The following is a 6,470-nucleotide window of genomic DNA, read 5'->3' as shown; positions in this document are numbered from 1 at the left end:
TGTGTCGTCATACAATCATGGGTTTTGTCGACTCAGTGCATTCTTGAGCGAAGTTGTAACCGCCTTTCAGATTCTGTCTGTTCGTTTTTCTTTAAAGTATATTTCTGGAGTAACGCGAAAACGCCTGACGCATGATTTATATGATGTTCTTTTCCCTGTGCCATTGTATCGCATCGGATGCTGCGAGCGTCGAGATCAAGATGTTCTGAGACGCATTAAAAGGATGCACGTCCAGCCTTCTTTGAAAACGTTTTTCTTTAAACTTCATACAAATACGCTTCCTGTAACGAAGTGGCTGAAGGACAAAGGCATTTTTGTTCCATGGGGTGACCATTGCTTTTTATGTAAAAAACCAGAAACAATTGAACATGTTTTTATAGAGTGTTGGGATGCTCTGTTCTTTTGGGACGTCTTGCAAAGAACCTTGAAAAAAGATTTACCGTTAACCTCCCATGACATTAGATTTTTAAACACAGATCCCGATGACACGATTCCTTTAAATATGATCATGCTCATCGGTCTTCATAGCATCTGGAAAAGTCGAATGGCTGTGAGAAATGCTGATGTTGTCATACGCCCTGTACAGAAATATTTCACTGAAACAATTTGTGAACTGACTGCAGCGTACAAAACTGCGTTTCCCACCGTAGAGTGGTTGCCATATTTTGAACAATTGAAAGGGTTGAAAGAGTTTTAATCCTACTCAACATTAGCACTGCAATCTCTGTGGTACTGTAGCGTAGTAGCTGGATTTCATTTGTATGTGTGCGCGTCTCTGTAAAAACACCGGCAATAAAAAAAAACAAAAAAAAACATATCGGTGGCCGAGTGGGCTAAAGCGCACACCCAGCTCGACGCGCGTGGAGCGAAAGCTCGCGCTGCAGAACCCAGGGATCCTGGGTTCGAGCCCCACCCCTGCCCGTTTCGATCTGGATGAGTATCGTACCGTAGAAGGGTGTGTACTTGGGCTAGTTGGTTATTCATGAATAGGAGGTAAAAGCGCTAAAAAACGACGGACAAGTTGAAGAATGACGAACACCACAGAGCGCTAACTTGCAACTGAAGTTTATTACTGAAAACACGTACACATATATACACCGTGACATCAAAAAGACAAGTGGCAATAGTGCCGCTTCATCTATCTAAGGTTAATCTATGAATTGTTTACTCTTTCGAATGATTTCAAATATGCCACCTCAGAGCTATACAGGTTTACTGAGGGAGCGCTGACACACTTGCCCTGATCGTACTTCAAAATAAAAAACGCCTCCGATATCTCTCTCGTTTTTTTTGTCTCTATTCCGAGTTAAGATAACGGTGTTTTCAAGCCGTGGGACACACCCACATCTGTTACAGTGTACAGCCAGATTGCCCGAGAGAGATATCGGAGGCGTTTTTTATTTTGAAGTACGATCAGGGCAAGTGTGTCAGCGCTCCCTCAGTAAACCTGTATAGCTCTGAGGTGGCATATTTGAAATCATTCGAAAGAGTAAACAATTCATAGATTAACCTTAGATAGATGAAGCGGCAGTATTGCCACTTGTCTTTTTGATGTCACGGTGTATATATGTGTACGTGTTTTCAGTAATAAACTTCAGTTGCAAGTTAGCGCTCTGTGGTGTTCGTCATTCTTCAACTTGTCCGTCGTTTTTTAGCGCTTTTACCTCCTATTCGAGTATCGTACCGGCGTGCGGTTAAAAACGCCCTTGGGCTTCCGTGCGCTCTAAAAAAAAGGGGGTGTTACACCCCTTGTCGCATATACGACAGCCCACAACTTCAGTTGGATGTACAGCGCGCTGACGTCGAACTGACTGCCCCAACTTTTGCGAGAGGGTTGATGATGGTGCGATATAACAATATTAAACTGCTAAACTACGTAGCAAACTTTACAGAAAACACACACACACACACACACACACGCACACGCACACGCACACGCACACGCACACGCACACGCACACGCACACACACACGCACACACACACACACACACACGCACACGCACACGCACACGCACACACGCACACGCACACGCACACGCACACGCACACGCACACACGCACACGCACACGCACACGCACACGCACGCACACACACACACACACACACACACACACACACACACACACACACACACACACACACACACACACGTGTTTTGCAGTTGAGCGAAGAAAACCCCGATAACTTGTTTTTTTGCAGTCAGTCACACTTACATAAACTATTGTAATGAGTTGTACAACTCGACTATCAAGCCGCTCGTAAAATTTGGTAGCCTCGGTCAACGTCAGTGCGCTGTACATCCAACTGAAATTTTGGGATGTCGTATATTGGAAAAGGGGTGCAACGTCTACACCCCCTTTTTAAATGCCTAAGAAACGCGTTCCTTGGATTTAAGCAAACGTGAGGCCGACCCGATGCACCCCGCTAAGTGATACTGCTACTGCAGCCTGCTGGCGCCACGCTATATAGACCAACACGCGGTCCTGACGTCACGCAGGTGCGGGGGCGCTGTCGACGGCACTGCGCATGCGCATGAGTTTCACTTCACGCGAATTCGGTTTCTCCGCACGCGCAGTGCCCACACCTGGTGTGGGCAAATGCCGGTTTGTTTGTAAAAAGCGTGTCGGTCTATTGGCCTCGAGATCGACCTAGAGGTGGCGCCACGGTCGCGCTATCATCATCATCAAAGCGGGGATAGGAGAACGGCCACCCCATAGGCTCTCCAGGGTCGTGCGCGAGACGGCGGAGATTCTTGCGTTTATTTTGTCGCATACTGTCGGTGGAAAAACAATTCTAGCGGAAAAGGATGCGGTACTGTTCGATGCTTCAGGGAAGATCGAATCCTGTTGCCAGCGTGCGGCCTAAATTTATATAATCGCTTCTGCGGGTGCGTCGTCTGCTCTCGGCAGACGTTGGAAATCATGGATCACCACGACTGATGCCTGCCTCAGGCTGAACTGGAATATTTATGTTCAATATTTTTTTTCTTTTAAAATGGGTGTATCGGATCATCAACGTGGGAATTAAAAAAAACAAACAATAAATTCCAACCCAGATAACATAATACTGGTACTGTAAGCTGTAAAATCGCAGCTTCTGTTTTTTGTTTTTTTTTACTTCTAGCTTTTGCAGTAATATAAACATTTAGAATGAAGATAAGTTAGCACTGTATGGGAAATTATCATTCTATTGAGTTCCTCTGCCGTTTTACTCTGCCATATTGTGGGTAAGTTTCTTTGGAGTCTGAACAAATCTACTGCGTTGCGATGAGGAGAGTGTGTCTTTTCTAGTTAAGATCTGCAAACTGCACGATTGGCAGGACAACTGAAACAAACTGTTCTAATATATCTGCCGTGACTGTAATAAACAAGTGTAACTGAGCAGCGCAGCAATGTTCCTGCTATTCAATGCTTTTCTCTGTAGTGTGGGTTCACCCGCTTCAATTTTCTTGGCGAGAGCCGCGGATGTCAATAGGCTAATACTACACATCTCTGGCTAAATAATCTTGTATTCCAACGCAGTAGACTCTGCAACCCCAACAAACGACGCACACCACGACACAGACAGCATCGGCCGCAGTGATACTCTTTTACTGATGAGGGCTAGCGACCTTCACGAGACTTTCCGATCACCCTCCGCCCTCACCTAACGTATGTCGGGACTGGGCACTTCATCGATTAATTTTCAGATTATTCAAGTAATGCTTTAATTGCATTTTTTTTTGCCGGTTAATTGAAGTCTTGTGCTGGAGAAAGTCAACAAGGAGTAAAAAATGCCTGCTTTCGTAGATTTGACGTCTTTGTCTCTTTTGTGACTCAGGCTTGCACGGTAAACCACTTCAGCGTGCTTGTCATTTCACCGAGTGTGATTATACTGTTTAAATAATAACTTAAAAAGTGAAAGCCGTTTACAACTCCCTGTAACACCGAATTAGAGTGCAGCTCTTGAGGAGGAGGAGGGAAGGGTACTGGGGAGGTGAAGTGACCTAGGTCACGTGACCTTGTGGGGTCACGTGACGATGCCGATGATGTCATTAGTGACGTCACTGATGACGTCATCAGTGACGATGACGATGCGGACTCTGATGACTTCATCAGCGATGATGACGATGACGATGCGGATGTCGGTGACATCACTGATGACGTCATCCGTGATGATGACGATGACGATTCGGATGCCGGTGACGTCATCAGTGACCTCCCCGATGACGTCATCGTCACTGATGACGTCACCGGCATCCGCATCGTCATCATCACTGATGACGTCATCAGTGACGTCACCGACATCCGCATTACGTCACCGACATCCGCATCGTCATCATCGCTGATGAAGTCATCAGAGTCCGCATCGTCATCGTCACCGATGATGTCATCAGTGACGATGACGATGACGATGCGGATGCCGGTGACGTCATCAGTGGCGATGACGTCATCGGGGAGGTCACGTGACCCTGGGGCTGGTCACGTGACCCTGGGGGTGGTCACGTGACCTCGGGGGGGGGGGGGGGGGGGTCATGTGACCCTAGGGGTGGTCACGTGACCTCGGCGGGGAGGTCACGTGACCTCTGGGGGTCACGTGACCTTGGGGTGACCTCTGGGGGTCACGTGACCTTGGGATGACCTTGGTTACGCCGACGCCGACGCCGACGGCGATGCCGACGCCGCTCAAGCCGGGAACGGGCCCCTAAGAGCTGCGCTCTAAAAATGAAAGCCGTTTACAACTCCCTGTAACACCGAATTGGAGCGCAGCTCTTGAGGAGGAGGGGGGAAGGGTACTGAGGGTCACCTGTTCTCGGGGCGGGGGGGGGGGGGGGGGGGTATCGCGTGACCTCGGGGAGGGGGGGGGTCATGTGACCTTGGGGGGTCACGTGACCCCCCCCCCAGAAAAATTTTTCCGCTAGATTTAGCGGGAAAATTTTTACGCTAGATTTAGCGGGGAAATTTTTCCGCTAGATTTAGTGGGGAAATTTTTCCGCTAGATTTAGCAGGGAAATTTTTCCGCTAGATTTAGCGGGGAAGTTTTCCCGCTAGATTTAGCGGGAAATTTTTTCGCGATTTAGCAGGGAAATTTTTCCGCTAGATTAGCGGGGAATTTTTCCCGCTAGATTTAGCGGGAAAATTTCCGTTAGATTTAGCTGGGAAATTTTTCCGGAATTTTTCCCGCTAGATTTAGCGGGAAAAATTTTCCGCTAGATTTTAGCAGGGGAATTTTTCCGATAGATTTAGCGGGGAATTTTCCCCGCTAGATTTAGCGGGGAAATTTCTCCGCTAGATTTAGCAGGGAAATTTTTCCGATAGATTTAGCGGGGAATTTTTCCCGCTAGATTTAGCGGGAAAATTTTCCGCTAGATTTAGCAGGGAAATTTGTCCGCTAGATTTAGCGGGGAAATTTTTTCGCTAGATTTAGCAGAAAAAGTTTTCCGCTAGATTTAGCGGAGAACCTGCTAGCGGAGAATCTTTCCGCTAGCAGTGGAATTTTTCCGCTAGATTTAGCGGGTTATTTTTCCCGCTAGATTTAGCGGGGAAATTTTTCCGCTAGTTAGCAGGGAAATTTTTCCGCTAGATTTAGCGGGGAATTTTTTAACGGGAAAATTTTTCCACTAGATTTAGCGGAGAAATTTTCCCGCTAGATTTAGCGAAGAATTTTTTCCGCTAGATTTAGCGGGGAATTTTTCTGCTAGATTTAGCGGGGAATTTTTTCCGCTAAGTTTAGCGGGGAAAATTTTCCGCGATTTAGCAGGGAAATTTACCCATAATGCACCGCGCGGTTACACCGACGCCGACGCCGCTCAAGTCGGAAACGGGCCCCTAAGAGCTGCGCTCTAAAAATACTTCATTTTAAAAAGCTTCCCGTGTTCATATTTATGTAGGACTCACAACGTGAAGTTTAGAACGGGAATGCAATATGCCATTTATGACATAGTAGAACCAGTAAAAAAATGTGTAGTTTTAACGTCTTTCACGCTATATGACCGGCGAAAAATCAACATACGGATTTATCGATTGATTAGCCTATTAAAGGATAGCGATCAGTCGGGTTAATTTTCTAATCAAACCACAGGCCCACTCAACATTCAATGCTTTATGAAAGCCATGGTTTGTGCGAGATAACAAAAATACGTGGGACCAGCGATTGTATACAAACCAACACACTAAGATTATGGAAGCTTCTGACTTAATACGCCTCGCAAGTGGGCTCATTTTCGTCTTCTGCGCATGAGAAAGGAAGTAGCGGTGACGTCAGAACGCCGAGCCCTGATTGGCTGATCGCGACCCCGTTTCTCAGCGTCGTCTGCCCCTTTGCAACGTCGTCTGCTCGCAACATCGTCTGCGTCTGTCTTACCTTTCCTGCGACTTTCGGAGCGAACTCGACTTCGCCTTTAAGAGAGGGCAGACGAAATAACTTGAGCAGTACGTTGTTTTTGTCTAAAACTAGCAGACGTTCATCAAGGAGGGAAGTCAAAGGAC

The sequence above is a fragment of the Ixodes scapularis genome, unplaced genomic scaffold, assembly GCF_016920785.2.
Source record: "Ixodes scapularis isolate PalLabHiFi unplaced genomic scaffold, ASM1692078v2 PGA_scaffold3__209_contigs__length_174095766, whole genome shotgun sequence".
NCBI classification, from domain to species: domain Eukaryota; kingdom Metazoa; phylum Arthropoda; class Arachnida; order Ixodida; family Ixodidae; genus Ixodes; species Ixodes scapularis.
Note: the sequence above shows the minus strand (reverse complement) of the source record.